The 9,390-nt window shown below is 47.8% G+C and overlaps 1 long non-coding RNA gene across 1 annotated transcript; it reads right to left on the reverse strand.

Moving 5' to 3' along the window:
* Nucleotides 1-2,014: 2,014 nt before the first annotated feature.
* LOC143504314 (uncharacterized) lies at nucleotides 2,015-4,696 on the reverse strand. The gene is made up of 2 exons (XR_013127532.1): nucleotides 3,104-4,696; nucleotides 2,015-2,506 (listed from the first exon to the last, which is right to left on the reverse strand). It is a non-coding gene; the product is annotated as an uncharacterized LOC143504314 (long non-coding RNA).
* Nucleotides 4,697-9,390: the final 4,694 nt, after the last annotated feature.

Below are 9,390 nucleotides of genomic sequence, written 5' to 3' on the forward strand. Positions count from 1 at the left end.
CGGCACAGTGAAGTCTTAGACTGCTATTAGATTTGTTATTTAGATTGTATAATAACCATATATATAATATATATACTAATATAATTCATATGCGGTATATTTATTAAGATACAAACTAAAATACAGGGAATACACAGAAGAGAGATCATCATGGGTGAGATCTGTGATCACACAGAAGAGAGATCACCATGGGTGAGATCTGTGATCACACAGAAGAGAGATCACCATGGGTGAGATCTGTGATCACACAGAAGAGAGATCACCATGGGTGAGATCTGTGATCAGATTTTGCTGATGTGGTGGTCAACGATGGGCTGCATGAAGTGCACGAAAATGACTCAACAAACCTGTGTGTGTGTGTGTGTGTGTGTGTGTGTGTGGGTGTGTGTGTGTGTGTCTGTGTGCTTGCGTGCGTGCGTGGGTGTGTGTGTGTGCGTGTATGTGTATGTGTGTGTGTGTATGTGTGTGTATGTGCGTGCGTGTGTGTGTGTGGTCATGTCTTATGTGTTATATTAATCTTACTCTGGCAGTAAACCTGTAGACAAAAAGACCTGAACAAACCGTGCTTGTGAGGGACTGGACAGTGAGACAGGTTATCTAGAGAAGCAGTCTGCTTGGAAAGGCCGTCTGTCTGGAGAAGTAGTCTGTCTGGAGGGGCAGTCTGGAGAGGCAGTCTGTCTGGAGAGGTAGTCTGTCTGGAGGGGCAGTCTGTCTGGAGAGGTAGTCTGGAGGGGCAGTCTGTCTGGAGAGGTAGTCTGGAGGGGCAGTCTGGAGAGGCAGTCTGTCTGGAGAGGTAGTCTGTCTGGAGGGGCAGTCTGGAGAGGCAGTCTGTCTGGAGAAGTAGTCTGTGTGGAGAGGCAGTCTGAAGAAGCTGTCTGTCTGGTGAGGTAGTCTGTCTGGAGAGGCAGTCTGGAGAGGCAGTCTGTCTGGAGAGGCAGTTCCATCGGTGCATTACAGCTAGAAATTAGAGTCAGTGCCATCTTTCAAGTCCTGCCCAGGGAAGGCCATGACTGCATGACACAGGGTAACACCTGCAATCTGTGGACCAGTGGCCTCATTTCAAGGAGGTAAAGGTTGACCAACATCACTCACCTGCCAGACCAGGCCATGGTCTCAATCAGGTCCAGGTGATCTGTTTAGCTTCTTCCCACAAAGTACAGACCCCACCGACACAAGACTGCAGCAATATGCTACCAGCATAACAATGGCCTGTTTTAACATCACTGTGACTTGAAATGCACAGCACATAACACAACACACAACACAACACCACACAACACCACACAACATAACGCAACATCACATAACACAACACAACACACAACATAACACAACACCACATAACACAACACAATACAACACAACACACAACATAACGCAACACCACATAACACAACACACAACATAACACAAAACAACACAACACACAACATAACACAAAACAACACAACACACAACATAACACAACACCACATAACACAACACACAACACAACATAACACAAAACAACACAACACACAACATAACACAACACCACATAGCACAACACAACACAACACCACACAACATAACATAACACAACACAGCAAACAACATAACACAACACAACATAACACCACACAACATAACACAACACAACACACAACATAACACAACATCACATAACACAACACACAACACAACATAACACAAAACAACACAACAAACAACAGAACATAACACAACACCACACAACACAACACACAACATAACAACACAGCACAACAACACACAAAACAACATAACACAACACAGCACAACACAACACACAAAACAACATAACACAGCACCTCATAACACAACACAAAGCAACATAGCACAGCACAACACAACACACAAAACAACATAACACAGCACCTCACAACACAACACAAAGCAACACAGCACAGCACAACACATGACCATCTAATGTCAGACATCCTGTTCAAAGACTTTATTCTATTCCATGTATTAGTGTCTTTTTTTAATGTCACGATTGCAAACAATTAAGAATAAGAAGTAAATAACCCAAAGGTGCACAAATTTGGGAAGATGTAAGTTTGGGGTGTGTTTATCAGTAAATACATTTCTCATAATTTTACCGGCGTCTTCCTGTGTACATAAATATTGTAATTCACGCCCATTCTCTGTCAGACCAGGACGATGTCTTATCTTCTCCCTGCCAGTTTGATGAAGTGAGGTACACACAGTTCTCTGTGGATCAGCCGTGGCCCGTGTGGTGTGTTCACCCTGCTCCTCCACGCTGAAGCCTGGACCCTCCTCCACCTGCCCCACTACGGCGGCGACGTAATCAGCTGATGTTGAAGCTGAGCAGAGGAGCGTTTAAGTGGAGAGGGAGAAGGAGATTGCAGGAACTCCTGGCGAATAACACGCAAGGCTGGCGTGCTGCTGTCAAATCACCACCGATTTTCCGTAATAGATTCTCCTCCAGACACTCAATCCCGTTCAAAGGCGAGCCTCTTTTATCCTGTGGCATCAAATATTTAAACACTCGTATTAGTGCTGGTGTCATCTCCTCAACCTGGAGCTTATGGTTCCAATCTCTTTAGCACCTTCTCTCTCTCTCCATCTCTCTCTCTCTCCTCTTTCTCTCTCTCTCCTTCCCATTTCCCCTATAATGTCCACAATGTTATCTCCTCCAGCCTCCATATATCCTTCTTATCATTTTATATTTCCAATACTTAAATCGTTTCTCTCCCCTTTACCTCCACCGTCTCTTTTTTGGACCTGTGCCCCCCCCCCCAACACCCCCCCCCTCTCTCTTTCCTTTCATTCCTTCTGTTGCCTTTCAATTCTGAGGGGACGGAGCTTACAGATTGCTGGCTGGCTGGCGGGAGAGCCAGGGAGAGGCGTCAGAATGACAGCACTGCGCTTGACTGATGCTTTTCAAGAGGGGCAGTCTAGCTTGTCAAATCGCCCAGCCGCAGACAGAAGAAGAAGAACTGGCATATCTATTTAGCTTACCCAGAGATGTCATGCAACACAGTTTCATATTCCTTGATAAGGCGGAATAAAGCAATTGTAGGAGAGGATGCCACCGAGAACGGGTGGTGTTCTGACTCACGGTTCTGTCCACGGCGCCGGGGGTGGGGGGTGGTGAAGAGGACGGAGGACGATGGTGCTCCGGTGCTGGACGGCTTCCACCCCGCTGCCCCGTGAGGGGGGCCAGAATGCTCTTTGTCGTGTTTGAGCTGTGAAGGGTGTGAAGGGAGCGGGCGGAGGTGTCTGGTAACGCTCTGTCCGTGCGCGTGAACACAGCGGCCTGACGTGAGGGTGGACGGTGGGTGGCGTCGTGGCCGGTGGGTGCGGTGCGGACGGAGCTGCACTGGTCAGGAGAGCGGAGCTCGCAGGTGGAGCGTCTACAGCGTTAACTCCCTCCTCCTGAAAATAGCTCGGATTTGCCTCGATAAAGTCCCAGCGGTCCCGAGTTCGGCAAAGTTTTTGCAGTTCTATATCTTGTGGAGCTGAGATGTGGGGCAGTGTGAGGCGTGAGGCGTGAGGCGTGAGGTGTGAGGCGCACTCCTTTGACGCCTCCTCAACCCCTGCTGCACTCCGGAGGGGAGAGGGCTCTCCGCTCAAAGGCACCATCCTCCCAGAGAGCAACAGCTGCTCCACCTGCTACGCCCTGTTCGTCCCCCCCCTGACAACCGCTTTCGCCCCCGGAAACAACTTGGACAAACTTTCCCCATTTGCATATGTCTGGGGCTCGGGCCCCGCCTGCTGTGCACTAACAAAATACATATTTACATGGCGAGATGAGAGCGGGGATAATAATGTCGGGGCTGTGCCCCCCGGGCTGGCCGCCCCAGTGGGGCCCCGCGCACCCCGCCGTGGTGTCAGCAGCTGCCATGCACCTCGTCCCCGTGTCTCCTCTCCCCCAGGGGGACGGCTTGTTTGCGTTTTTCGGGGGACGAGGTGGCAGGGCTGCATTCCGACGACACGTTTGTGCCAACGGGGCATCACGCTCATCAGCAGGCCCTGGGCCCCCACGTCACTCACCGCTAAATAATGAGCCCCTCTCCCTCTCTCCCTCTCCATCGCTCTCCATCTCTCTATATCTCTCTCCCTCCCTCTTCTTCTCTGTCTCTCTCTCTCTCTCTTCCTCTTGCCCTCTCTCTCTCTCTCTCTCTCTCTCTCTCTCTCTCTCTTAACCTTCCTTCCGTTACACTTTAGTGTTCCCCTCATTTGTATGCTGGTTCCCTTTCCATCTTTGCCAGCCCCCAACCTACTTCTGTCCTCTTCCTCTCTGTCTTCTGTCCTCTTCCTCTCAGTCTTCTGTCCTCTTCCTCTCTGTCTTCTGTCCTCTTCCTCTCAGTCTTCTGTCCTCTTCCTCTCTGTCTTCTATCCTCTTCCTCTCAGTCTTCTGTCCTCTTCCTCTCTGTCTTCTGTCCTCTTCCTCTCTGTCTTCTATCCGTCTCTCTCTCTTGCTCCTTTTTTGTCCACAACTGTTTTCCTGCATCTACTCTCTCTCTCTTTCTCTTTCTCTCTCACTCTCTTTCTCACACTTTCTTTCTCTCTCTCTCTCTCTCTCTCTCACTTTGTCTTTCTCTCACTCTCTCTCACTCTCTCTCACTCTCCCCCCATCTCTCTGCACACCCCCTTGTCTCTCACTTGCTGCCCCATTAGTTTAGTGGCCAGTGGAGGGTGACAGGCTGCAGTAATGTTGTTCCCACACGAGTGTCACAGGGTGGTGTGTGTGTGTGTGTGTGTGTGTGTGTGTGTCTTGCGGGGGGGCGGGTGCTTTTCCATTAGCGCCCCTAATGTTCTGACAAGCTGGCACAGCCTGCCGCCACATTCATATACTGATCGCTGCCCCCCCCCCAACCCCACCAGCCCCACCCGCACCACCCAGCCGGAGCCGCCTGCCTGACTACAGAGCAGAAGAGACGGGGAAGGGTGAGAATAATCAGTCAGGGCCACGCCGCGTCACTCCGGCCTGCGGTGGTTGGAGCGCAGACGCCGGCCTGTGATGGGGCTTCCACACGCGGGCAGACAGCTCACACCGTCCCTGCCCGCGTGGCTACGGTGGCTCTGTGTGCTCCTCACCCTCGCCTGTCTGTCTCCCTGCCTGCCGTTTTTTTCAACCCGGGGATCTGCAGAACGCTAAAAGGTGGGGTGTGGGCGGGGCGTGGGCGGGGGGGCGTGGTTACTTAGGTCTGTTGTGATGTGCCCAAAAGAGGAGTGAGGCAGAATTAGCATATAAACATCTGGCTGCAGAAAAGCGTGTTGCTATTGATCAGTGTTTGTTTAAGCTCCTCCCTTTGAAACATGATCAAATAAAGCCCTGTTTTGCTATGATCAGACGTTTGCCACACTCAGTTCCTTTACGATGTTTCTTTTTAAAGGTGAGTTTTCTCCTTTAATTTGACACAGGGAAAGCTTGTTAGGTATAAGATCACAGGCCCCAGTTCCGAGGTTGTCTGCAAATCTCAAACGAAATGCTCGCGGACCCCCCCGCTAGAGAAAAGTCACGGCGAGAGCCACGCTAATGGACGGGTGACGGATATTCAGTGTATAAAATAACTTTTTGCCACTGACGTATTACCTCCTTAATGAAATGGGCAGCACTTCCACAGATAGTGCTTTTAGCGTGATGGAGAACGGGTCATGGATAAGGCGTGATGACACTTCTGTGCTGGAGGCCCAATTTCTCAAAATCATTATAATGCTGCAGTTACTTAAAAAGCAACGCGGCGTTGTCCGCTGCTGAGTGTCCAGCAGCAGAGAGATGAATCGCTTCTTAAGTAAGACGATGATGGTCTTAAACACAGAAGAAGCAGCACGAAGACCACACACCCAACCGGCCAAAAGTTTAAAAACATTAAAAGTGCTTCCCTGCCACCCCGTGACATGACCAGATGAGGACGGGAAGCAGGTAATAATAATAATAGTAATGATTATTAATAGCAATATTAGTCTTAACTCCAGAGGGCAGTGTGAGAGCTTTTTGACCCTGGTGGGAACCTGAAGAGCTTTGGTTTGAGACATTTTTCCTGTTTGGTAGGTAGAAGAGGCAGCAGACAGAATAGACAGGAGGAGGAGACGACTTACGTGGAACAGAGACAGGAATGAAGCTCTCACCGAACAACAGCTTAACTAATGGAGCTCTTACCTAACAGCAACCAAAAAACAACGAAACAACCCAAGAAACGCCGGCGACTCCTGAGTTGTTGTCTGTTGAGCAGAGAGATGACAGGCGGAGCGTCATGGAGCACTGAAGAGGGATCTGGTCCCATCCTGACCAGGTTCTGACTATGACGAGACTATCGTCCTGTACTGACGATGCTATCGTCCCATACTGACGAGGCTGTCGTCCTGTACTAACGAGGCTGGCGTCCTGTACTAACGAGGCTGGCGTCTTGTACTGACGAGACTGTCGTCCTGTACTCACGAGGCTGTCGTCCCGTACTGACGATGCTATTGTCCCGTACTGATGATGCTATCGTCCCATGCTGACGAGGCTGTCATCCTGTACTGACGAGGCTGTCGTCCTGTACTGACAAGACTGTCGTCCTGTACTGACGAGACTGTCGTCCTGTACTGACAAGACTGTCGTCCTGTACTGACGAGACTGCCGTCCTTTACTGACAAGGTTGTTGTTCCGTTCTGATGAGACTGTCGTCCTGTACTGATGAGGCTGTCGTTCCGTACTGACGAGACTGCCGTCCTGTACTGACAAGGTTGTTGTTCCGTTCTGATGAGACTGTCGTCCCGTACTGACGAGGCTGTCGTCTTGTACTGACGAGGCTGTCGTCCTGTACTGACGATGCTGTCGTCCCGTACTGACGATGCTATTGTCCCATACTGATGAGGCTGTCATCCTGTACTAACGAGGCTGGCGTCCCGTACTGACGAGGCTGTGGTCCCGTACTGACGAGACTGTGGTCCCGTACTGACGAGACTATCGTCCCGTACTGACGAGGCTGTGGTCCAATACTGACGAGACTGTCGTCCTGTACTGATGAGGCTGTCCTCCTGTACTGATGATGCTGTCGTCCTGTACTGACGAGGCTGTCGTCCTGTACTGACAAGACTATTGTCCCATACCTCTAATGAATGTTTCTCAATTAAATCTGTCAACTGGCATTGATACCATGATAAATAGTATAATGTTAAGTCTATGTTAATGTAGTATTGTTTACAGAGTAGAGGCAAGAGATGTGTGGTGACCCGCTGTGTGTTTGACTACTGCTGTCCTAGTCCTAATTATTGCCCCTGGGTTTGCAATGGCCTTTTGATCCGGGTCAGAACAAGGGCACCTCAGCACACTGAACAGTGAGTGCACATATTTTAAAAATGTCTATGGTTTATATTACACAAGTGCAACATCAAGTGGAAAAATATAGTGCAGTTGGCCTTTAACTAAGACAGGGTCAGAGTGTTATGTTATTGGAGTATTCTACAGTGAATAGTGAATGCATGAATAGTGAATTAACTATACATGAATAGTGAATTGATTATACATGGATAGTGAATTTATTATACATGAATAGTGAATGAACCATACATGAATAGTGAATTAATCATACATGAATAGTGAATGAACCATTCATGAATATGAATTCAATATACATGAATAGTGAATGAACCATACACGAATAGTGAATTAATCATATATGAATAGTGAATTAACTATACATGAATAGTGAATTCATTATACATGAATAGTGAATTAATCGTGTATGAATAGTGAATTAACTATACATGTTAACTATAACTATACATTATACATTAACTATACATTACCTATGTAACGTGGCTTGCGCCACGGAGCGAGGAGACGGACACAATCGCTGAGAAGAGCGAGATTTATTAAAGGGAATACCATACTCATCGTCAGAAAGCCAGGCAGGGTCGATCACAGGAGGGCAGTCCGAAAAACATGCAAACACGGGCATTACAAAACAGGGGAACACGAGTGACAGGCGAGGAATCAAAAGACAGGGACACAAAACGGTCGGGTAAAACGCTGAACAAGAACTTCGTCACAACAATCAAACAAAACCACGGATAACTAGACTAGGGGAATACTGGGACTTAAATACAATGACATTTAACGAGGGACAGGTGACGGTAATAACACGGGGCGTGGTAACAAACAAGGAATCACGAAAACAAACGAGCGGGGCGGGATAAACGGGCAAGGAATGACAGAACCACGATAACAGAGACATTGGAGTGACAGCGGGGAGAGGGGGGCGTAGCCATACGTGAGAACCTATAGCAGTGTGAGTAACAGTGTGACAGTGTAACAGTGGGAGTAACAGTGTAACTGTGAGTAACAGTGTACCAGTGTGAGTAACAGTGTGACAGTGTAACAGTATGAGTAACAGTCTGAGTAACAGTGTGGCAGTGTAATAGTGTGAGTAACAGTGTCACAGTGTAACAGAGTGTGTAACAGTGTGAGTAACAGTGTGAGAGTGTAACTGTGAGTAACTGTGTAACTGTGAGTAACAGTGTAACAGTGTGAGTAACAGTGTAACTGTATGAGTAACGGTGTGAGTAACAGTGTAACAGTGTGATTAACTGTGTGAGTGCTCTGTTTATGTACTGGGTCTGACTGGATAGGGTTGGAAACTTAGTTGGGGTCATGTGAACAGAGATCAGTCAAACGAGCAGAGATGAGTCATTTGAAATGAGATGAGTCAAATGAACAGAGATGACATATGAACAGAGATGACATACGAACAGAGATGAGTCATGTGAAAGGAGATGAGTCAATGAACAGAGATGACATACGAACAGAGATGACATACGAACAGAGATGAGTCATGTGAACAGAGATGACATACGAACAGAGATGAGTCATGTGAAAGGAGATGAGTCAAATGAACAGAGATGACATACGAACAGAGATGAGTCATGTGAAAGGAGATGAGTCAAATGAACAGAGATGACATACGAACAGAGATGACATACGAACAGAGATGAGTCATGTGAACAGAGATGACATACGAACAGAGATGACATACAAACAGAGATGAGTCATTTGAAAGGAGATGACATACGAACAGAGATGACATACAAACAGAGATGAGTCATGTGAACAGAGATGACATACGAACAGAGATGACATACGAACAGAGATGAGTCATGTGAACAGAGATGACATACGAACAGAGATGACATACGAACAGAGATAAGTCATGTGAACAGAGATGACATACGAACAGAGATAAGTCATGTGAACAGAGATGACATACGAACAGAGATGACATACAAACAGAGATGAGTCATTTGAAAGGAGATGACATACAAACAGAGATGACATACAAACAGAGATGAGTCATGTGAACAGAGATGACATACGAACAGAGATGAGTCATTTGAAATGAGATGAGTCAAATGAAC

Source organism: Brachyhypopomus gauderio, unplaced genomic scaffold (assembly GCF_052324685.1).
Source record: "Brachyhypopomus gauderio isolate BG-103 unplaced genomic scaffold, BGAUD_0.2 sc258, whole genome shotgun sequence".
Classification (NCBI taxonomy): domain Eukaryota; kingdom Metazoa; phylum Chordata; class Actinopteri; order Gymnotiformes; family Hypopomidae; genus Brachyhypopomus; species Brachyhypopomus gauderio.